The sequence below is a fragment of the Camelina sativa genome, chromosome 10 (genome assembly GCF_000633955.1).
Source record: "Camelina sativa cultivar DH55 chromosome 10, Cs, whole genome shotgun sequence".
In the NCBI taxonomy this organism is placed as follows: Eukaryota; Viridiplantae; Streptophyta; class Magnoliopsida; order Brassicales; family Brassicaceae; genus Camelina; species Camelina sativa.
In genome coordinates, this window is record NC_025694.1 from 3,982,835 (window position 1) to 3,992,755 (window position 9,921).

Below are 9,921 nucleotides of genomic sequence, written 5' to 3' on the forward strand. Positions count from 1 at the left end.
TGTATATATAATTTGGTCTCTATTCCTCACTTCACACCATCGTTGTTGCTTATTATTGTTAGCAATTAACCGATAGACTCTGGTCTAACTTACTTTTATATCTCTTGTGTTTTAGGATCTCTCCGGTGTTCTTTGTTGTGGGTTTCACGGGATCTTCTCTCGTCCAAAGCGTGGGTTTGCTTTTAAATTTTTCTTGTTGTTTTGTTTACAATTACAGTTTAGTGTTCAATTCTTGACTGTTTATTTATTCAGTGATGCCATTGATGGTTTTGGTTGCAGGTCATCTCTGTGAATTTGGAGCATTGTCTCCTTCCCCTTTTCTAAAATCAAACCAGAACAGATGTTTCCGCACTTTCAGAGGAGTGAGGACTGATATGAGCTTTGGTCTTACTAAGAGGTACCTTCCTTATTGGTCTTCTTCCCTTAGTGAGGTACATTCTCCTTTTTTTTTTGTTGTCCCATAGGATAATCTAGTTGTGTTTTGAGTGAAACATTTTTGGTTGAAATTTGGTTTGGTTTTTATTAAAAAGAAAATGAACTTGTCTCCATGATTGTATTTGAATATTGTCTTGACTTTAAGCAATCCTTTTTGAAATACTTTTGAAACACTGACATCATATCTTATTAGATATGATGGACCTAAAAGCTGAAATGCTTTCTGAAAAGTATAAATATAGTGTTATATATACACATGTCTGTTTTGTGATTAAGCTATATTGGATCAAAAAACAATTGTATATCTCTAGTAAAATATCCCATACGCATAAGTTTTAAACCCAAGTAAAATAGGATTAAATCAAACTTTTTGAGGTGTCTACTCCTAGAGATATACTGAAAAGTGTATATCTCTTTGGTAAACACTAATTACAAACATGAAAACTTTTTCCCTGAGTATATCGAGTGTATCTTTCTCGGTCTAACAAACATTTATCTCAATATAAACCCTGACCTTACCATAACCCTCACCTTAATTCTCAGCCTGTCGAATATATCACCCAATTCTTTTCTCAGCCTGTCCATTTTAGCACCCCATCTGTCACCAAAGAATGTATTGACCTTAGTGTCGATGAGAATGAAGAAGACGGTGGTAGAGGACTTTGGACAAGGTGGAGTGCCCAGGAGGATATTAATCTCATAAGTGCCTGGTTAAATACCAGTAAAGACCCAGTTGTTAGTACTTTACAGAAGCTTGATTGCTTTTGGAAAAGAGTTGCCGACTGTTTCCAAGCAAATGCACCTTCATCGAGTACAAATACGAGAGGGCCGTTGCAATGTAAGGCTAGGTGGAACAAGATAAACCGCAACGTGAACAAGTTTGTTGGGTGTTACACACAAGCCAGTGCAAGAAAGAAGAGTGGAAATTCTGAAGATGATGTGATATCTGTGGCTCATCAGCTTTTCAAGAATGACCAAAAAAACCATTTACTCTAGGGCATTGTTGGAGGGAAATCAAGCATGATCAGAAATGGAACACTGAGGACTCAAGCACTAAGAGGACTAAGCTTGATTCAGACGGAGCATACTCACCCAGTTCAACATATGATGGTGATAAACAGAGGCCTCCGGGTGTTAAAGCTTCGAAGAAGAAAGGTATGAAACTNAGCTGAAATGCTTTCTGAAAAGTATAAATATAGTGTTATATATACACATGTCTGTTTTGTGATTAAGCTATATTGGATCAAAAAACAATTGTATATCTCTAGTAAAATATCCCATACGCATAAGTTTTAAACCCAAGTAAAATAGGATTAAATCAAACTTTTTGAGGTGTCTACTCCTAGAGATATACTGAAAAGTGTATATCTCTTTGGTAAACACTAATTACAAACATGAAAACTTTTTCCCTGAGTATATCGAGTGTATCTTTCTCGGTCTAACAAACATTTATCTCAATATAAACCCTGACCTTACCATAACCCTCACCTTAATTCTCAGCCTGTCGAATATATCACCCAATTCTTTTCTCAGCCTGTCCATTTTAGCACCCCATCTGTCACCAAAGAATGTATTGACCTTAGTGTCGATGAGAATGAAGAAGACGGTGGTAGAGGACTTTGGACAAGGTGGAGTGCCCAGGAGGATATTAATCTCATAAGTGCCTGGTTAAATACCAGTAAAGACCCAGTTGTTAGTACTTTACAGAAGCTTGATTGCTTTTGGAAAAGAGTTGCCGACTGTTTCCAAGCAAATGCACCTTCATCGAGTACAAATACGAGAGGGCCGTTGCAATGTAAGGCTAGGTGGAACAAGATAAACCGCAACGTGAACAAGTTTGTTGGGTGTTACACACAAGCCAGTGCAAGAAAGAAGAGTGGAAATTCTGAAGATGATGTGATATCTGTGGCTCATCAGCTTTTCAAGAATGACCAAAAAAACCATTTACTCTAGGGCATTGTTGGAGGGAAATCAAGCATGATCAGAAATGGAACACTGAGGACTCAAGCACTAAGAGGACTAAGCTTGATTCAGACGGAGCATACTCACCCAGTTCAACATATGATGGTGATAAACAGAGGCCTCCGGGTGTTAAAGCTTCGAAGAAGAAAGGTATGAAACTTGCAGTGAGTAATGATGTTGAGGATGTTTCTGCGGCTAAGCTAGATAAGATTATAGCCATGAAGGATAAAGAACAAGAGGCTAAAGATAGGCAAGGCAGAATGAGATTGCTTGAGAGTCTCCTTAATAAGGATGACCTTACACCAGCTCAAGTCACACTCAGAGACAAGCTAACTGATCAAATGTTGACACACACTTAGGTGACATGTTTGGTTCTGATTTTTGTTATGTTTTAGTTCTGATTTTAGTTCTGTTTTAGTTCTGATTTCTTTTATGTTTGGTATATGTTTGGTTCGACTTTCATATGATCAGTTTCTGATTGGATCCTTTGTCATGTTTCAGGTTGTTGGGGTCCAAGCGACATGTGAAGCTGCGAGATGTGAAGCTATTTGTACTCTAGTGAAGGAGGACCTGTTAGTCAAGCTTGTTGTGTTTTGTGGTGTAACCCGTGAAGGTTTTCTAACCCGTGAATGTGGTGTAACACGTGAAGTATGTCTTGTAATTTAGTAGTATGCCCTTTGTAATTTAGTAACCCGTGAATGTTGTTTTCATTGTCAAGTTGTAGTATGTCTTTCTTACTCTATTCTATATATATCGAACCCAGTATTGTTGTACTAATCCTCTCATTCTCATCCTATCTTTCCCTCAAGCAAACTTGAAAACTTTTTTTTCTCTTTCTTTCTTGTTCTTCATATATGTCACCAAGTGTAATCAGCAACAATCGTTCTTTCTTGTAATCAGCAACAAGCCTCTTTGTTTCTCTTTCTTTCTTGTTCTTCATATATGTCAAAAAGTCTAATCACCAATTTGTTTTTTTTCTACTACACCAACAATCGTTCGTTGCAACCAAACACAGCATTGGGTTACACTAAACCAATCTAAAATCCAAGACCCAAAAAAAACTTATTGTCAACAAAATGTCACATTGGAGTTCTGATCAAAAAATTGATGAAATTGTGGAGGAGGAAGTTGACAGTATAGTGGAGGAGATTCAGTACCAGTACACCCATACAGAAGAGCCACCAGCTCCAGTTTTAAGAAGAAGGCACATTAATAGAGACCGGGAAGGATGCCACATTCGGTTATGGAATGATTATTTTAGTGAGAATCCGACTTACACTCAAGGTATGTTTCGTCGTCTATTCAGAATGAACAAACCATTATTCTTGCGTATTGTTAATAGTATTGAAAATGGAATCCCGTACTTCAAACAAAAACGAGATGCAACTGGAAGGCTCGGTCTTTCTGCACTTCAAAAACGTACGGCAGCTATTCGTATGATGGCATACGAAAGTGCGGCAGATGTAATGGATGAATATCTACGACTCGCTGACACCACTGCGCAAAGATGCCTTGAAGAATTTGTTGGTGGAGTTGTAAATCTTTTTGGAGATGAGTACCTCAGAAGGCCTACAGCGGAAGACCTCCAACGATTATTAAATATTGGAGAATATCGTGGTTTCCCCGGAATGATAGGGAGCATAGACTGTATGCATTGGGAGTGGAAGAATTGTCCGACAGCATGGAAAGGACAGTATTCACGTGGATCTGGAAAACCGACAATCGTACTAGAGGTTGTGGCATCGCAAGATTTATGGATTTGACACGCTTTTTTCGGAGCACCAAGTACATTAAATGATATCAATGTTTTGGACTGCTCACCAATGTTTGATGATATACTAGAGGGTCGAGTTCCGAGAGTTAACTACGTTATCAATGGACGGCAATACAAAATGGCATACTACCTCACTGACGGTATCTATCCCAAATGGGCAACTTTCATCCAATCAATTACACTTCCACAGGGTCAAAAAAACCAACTCTTTGCTCAATATCAAGAAGCATGTCGAAAAGATGCAGGCTCGATTTGCAATCGTCAAGAATCCCACACTTTTTTGGGATAAAGGAAAAATAGGCAAGATAATGAGAGCATGTATCATATTGCATAACATGATATTGGAAGATGAACAACATGATTACAATTTCTACGATCCATCAGAGTTTTCCCATGGAGAAGGAAGCGGAACTTCTCATGTGGATTTATTATTTTCTAGAGATAGGCCAACGATTTTCAATAATATGATGGACATTCGAAATGATGTTCGGGATCCAGTAATGCATGACCGTCTTCAAAAAGACTTGATTGAGCATATCTGCCAAAAATTTGGTGGGATGCAACAGTAGAACGGATTTCATTTATTTTTCCATATTCCATTTTTTCTATTACAATTTATATTTGTGTATTTTCTCCGATTTTGTAAAATACGTTTAATATTCCCGAATTCTATAAAATATGTTTGTTTTCCTTTTAAATGTAATATTAGTAATTAATATAACTTATTTCTCATTTTAAATTTATTTAAATTTGCAAATTAATAAACAATAGTTAAAAAATATATATTTTAATGATTGAGAAATCTATGAAGGTTACTCTAGTGGAAAGATAGATTTTGATAAGTACTTAATGAGTTGTTATGATTACATTAATAATAATTATCTGATTAATTTATTTGGGAGTAACTTATATGGGTTACTCCACTGCCCATGGTCTAAGATATTTGGGGNGGGGGGGGGGGGGAAGACGGAGTACGGATGCCATCTGGCACTCAGACGTATCTCCTCCGTGTACTTTCTTACTTAACTTTCCCCACTGAGATCAATGTTAAAATTCCCAATATACCCCTGGACGATGAAATGGACCAAAATAAGTTAATAACTCCTTTTTCACTGTCGACCGACGCGTGTTTTGGTTTGACTATACTTAGAGATATCAAACGACCTTTTTCAACGGCCAACCTTATTACTAGTACTACCAAGTGCAAAATCACTTTACGTCTTGTTTCCTGTGTGTTGTTTATACATAGCTAGAGCCTAGAGTCGACATATAGTTATTTGATATACCATACGAACATATGGAAGTACTATTGAGCGCTCGTTACAAAATGCTACTAGTAATTATGGTTTCTCGTTAATTATGATTTGCGAATCTAGAGATGATCAGATGCTTTACTATTACATCTATGGTTTTCGATATAAAACCTTCCATTTCCATGGCATGCTCATCGTATTGATCAGCTCTTTCTTCAACCTTTATTTTTACCTATTTCTTACAGATATCATTAGACTAATCTAACTATATTAGTATGGTTTATCGTATACAAAGTGAACGAACCTTCAATAACTATATTTTAAAAATAATTTGCATCTCATTAATTAATCATTCTCGTAATCTCAAATTTCATCATAGTTATCACGTACGATATACTATAGGTTATACCTAAACGTCGTTGTTGTTTAACCTCCCCACCCTTTATTAACATTGTTTTATAATCTCTTTTTATTAACATTGTTTTATAATCTCTCTTTGCAAACCAAGTCCATCATCTAGAATTTTTGACTTGTAATTAATTTTGTAGCAATACGAGAGAGTACTGCAGAAAGATATACTACTATTCAACTCTTGCATCCGCATATCCTCCGACTACGAGGGGGCAATATATATTCTTTTGAGGGGTATGCTTATAAGTTATAACTATAATATTTCAGTTTTCAATACTGATATTGATTGCTCAAATGTAAATGTAGTTGGGAGTTAAACTTGGTTTTAATGACCATGACCCGCAATCAGTCTATACGCCCATTCAAATCCTCAATTATAAATTATTTAGAAATTAGTTGGCCAATCGCCAAGTGTATTCCAGATTTTAATGATTTTTAAAAAACTGAGAAGCATTAAATTGTAAACGGATCAGAGTGATTCGTCGTGGCCCTAAACAGTGACAGCACAAGAGGACTCTCTAGTCTCTACGTCCCTAAACCTTAAATGCAATTTCCTCAAATATGCATCTTCCATTATCTTTAATATATTTACTTACACATTTATATTTCTCCACTGGATATGCTGTTGTGTATATATATTTAGGTATATATCAATTCAATATATGTAACTACGTACGTCCTCACCTTGTTCTAGAAGTCTTTTTCTTTATAATAATTATAAGTCATTTTACTTATAATTTATAAGCTCTATGATTTCCGTGTAGATGTGGAATATATAAATATTTATTCATTGTAGAACTTAATTGATTTAAACAAAGCTTATCTTACTTAGATGGAGTCGGGATTTATTTCCGTATGGCTACCAAAACACTTCACCACGTAAATTTAGACGAACAGAGCAACTCTTTCATCAATGCAGCCCACCACAAAAAAAATGTGAACTGATCTGGCTACTTTATCAAGAAAGTTTCGTTTCTAAAGAGAACATAAGTTCAGTTCACACATTGTCTATTCCTTTCTATTCAATAAAAAGAAGGAAATATAATAGACAGAGAGCTGGTCGAAAGATCTGTAAAACAGTTAATAGAAAATGATGAATAGTATTATAAGAAGACTTGCTTACATTTTTTTAAAATAACATTAGGATATGATCCCCAATATTTAACTACCATTTGTTCTTAATCACGCATTTATAAGGTTTGTTGACAGCTATTACTTTTCAACGTGACATATCGCTTGACTCATTTTCTTACCATCATTATTTTTCTTTAATAATATTTCATTAAATTGTTAGGGATCAAGGTTTGGAGTTTTCTATAGTTGACAAGAAAGCAAAACATAAGTTGAAACAAGTTTGATTCCACACATTATTTTCAAAATACCATTTTCTGATTCTTTTTGTCATTTTGGATATCGACATTAAGTAAAATTATTGTCTATTGATGAAGTGTATATCTAAAAATAAAAACACGTTGAAATACTAAGTATTTTTCAAGCCGTAAAATTACACGATATACATATGTCGAAGGAATGTATCTATCCATCGAATTCCTTATCATATAAAATATGTGGTACAATACTACGTAAAGTGACGTATCCTTAACTTTTTATCCGTTGTAAGAAGATACAACATGTTTTACATAAAAATGCAAACTATTAATTATAAAATGAAAATCTGCTATTTATATTGACAACTCGATCTTTATGCAGGAAAATACTTAACCACACGAATTTCTTATGTTGTTGACAAATAAACAATAACCACGTATTTATTTTATGTTACATATCTAAATATGTATCATGATACGTCATGATTTTATGAATGCATAGATTATTACGTATGTAGGCATGTGTGTTTACAAGAATCAACAAAGCTTATCTTAGCATATCATTTTTAACAAAATAAAAATCTTATTGTGAACATTGTTAAGATAAGTTTATGAAAAGATTTTGATAATCTTGACACATGTAGTTCGTCATGTCTGTTCCACTACAATCATACGAATGATCTCATTTGATATCATCATGAACGTGGAAACCGTCAACATATGACTAAGATTTCTCTCTGCATTTTTTAATTAGTTATTACCTAATTCATCAATAATGGTTCGTTTAAGTCCAAGAAATATAATAATTGTTATTATAATATACTAAAAATTAGAATCCATGAGAAGTGAGAACGGTCCTTTCGTGTCAAACTAATACGTAGAGAGTCAATTGGTTCACGATTAAAGTTGGAACTACNTGTTAGGGATCAAGGTTTGGAGTTTTCTATAGTTGACAAGAAAGCAAAACATAAGTTGAAACAAGTTTGATTCCACACATTATTTTCAAAATACCATTTTCTGATTCTTTTTGTCATTTTGGATATCGACATTAAGTAAAATTATTGTCTATTGATGAAGTGTATATCTAAAAATAAAAACACGTTGAAATACTAAGTATTTTTCAAGCCGTAAAATTACACGATATACATATGTCGAAGGAATGTATCTATCCATCGAATTCCTTATCATATAAAATATGTGGTACAATACTACGTAAAGTGACGTATCCTTAACTTTTTATCCGTTGTAAGAAGATACAACATGTTTTACATAAAAATGCAAACTATTAATTATAAAATGAAAATCTGCTATTTATATTGACAACTCGATCTTTATGCAGGAAAATACTTAACCACACGAATTTCTTATGTTGTTGACAAATAAACAATAACCACGTATTTATTTTATGTTACATATCTAAATATGTATCATGATACGTCATGATTTTATGAATGCATAGATTATTACGTATGTAGGCATGTGTGTTTACAAGAATCAACAAAGCTTATCTTAGCATATCATTTTTAACAAAATAAAAATCTTATTGTGAACATTGTTAAGATAAGTTTATGAAAAGATTTTGATAATCTTGACACATGTAGTTCGTCATGTCTGTTCCACTACAATCATACGAATGATCTCATTTGATATCATCATGAACGTGGAAACCGTCAACATATGACTAAGATTTCTCTCTGCATTTTTTAATTAGTTATTACCTAATTCATCAATAATGGTTCGTTTAAGTCCAAGAAATATAATAATTGTTATTATAATATACTAAAAATTAGAATCCATGAGAAGTGAGAACGGTCCTTTCGTGTCAAACTAATACGTAGAGAGTCAATTGGTTCACGATTAAAGTTGGAACTACTTGGATCAACTTTTAGGTAAGACATAAATTATAAGTATTATTTTGTTTCTTGTACTTATACATAAATTAAATATCTTATTGGACAAGGTTGGGCAATGAGAAAGGAAAGCTTTACTCATAATCCAATGAGAAGTTACTTTTGTGACAAAAATGAGTAAATTACAAAAAGCTTTACCCTATTTTTAAATCTTACTTTGCCAAATTTTCAACAATGGACTGCTAGGGAAAATGCTGATAAGGGTTTCGTTCCACACAGGTTATTAAGATTTTTATTAGATGAAATTAAAAATTGACGAGGTCTTCCAGGTTGTCAAGGAATTAGTATAGTAGTGCTCCTGGAATTGAAATGAGTTCAATGGTTACTAACTTTTTATAAAAGATAATCTTCCCTTTCTTTTTTTATAAGTTATAATATGAAATCATAGATTTATACATTTGTCTATCTCAAAAAATGTATTCATATTTATACAAAAGATTTGGTTGTTAAGACTTTTCTTCTTTGATTCAAATTCGAGTCTATGTAATCCAGCTGGATGATGATATGAAACTATAGAACAATCTTCACTTATATAGTTAATTAATTTATCTGTATTTTTGAATCTCATCTGATGATTGTTCACTGGGATTTTCTATTGTACAACTACCAACATTTAATTTTCAGCCCACTGGCAACTAAATGGGCCTAAATTGAGTTGGCTCAGAAAAGCCCATATCAGTCCTAGAGTCATCGTCGGTCCACAAGGGATCAGACGGAGTCTGTCTAACTAGCGTCTCTCGGTGGAGAATCCAATGTAGCCCATGTAGGGCATGATGTTGACTGGGATGATGATTGTTCACTGGGATGATGTTGTGAAAACAGAGGTGTAGAATGGGCACTTCTCGAAC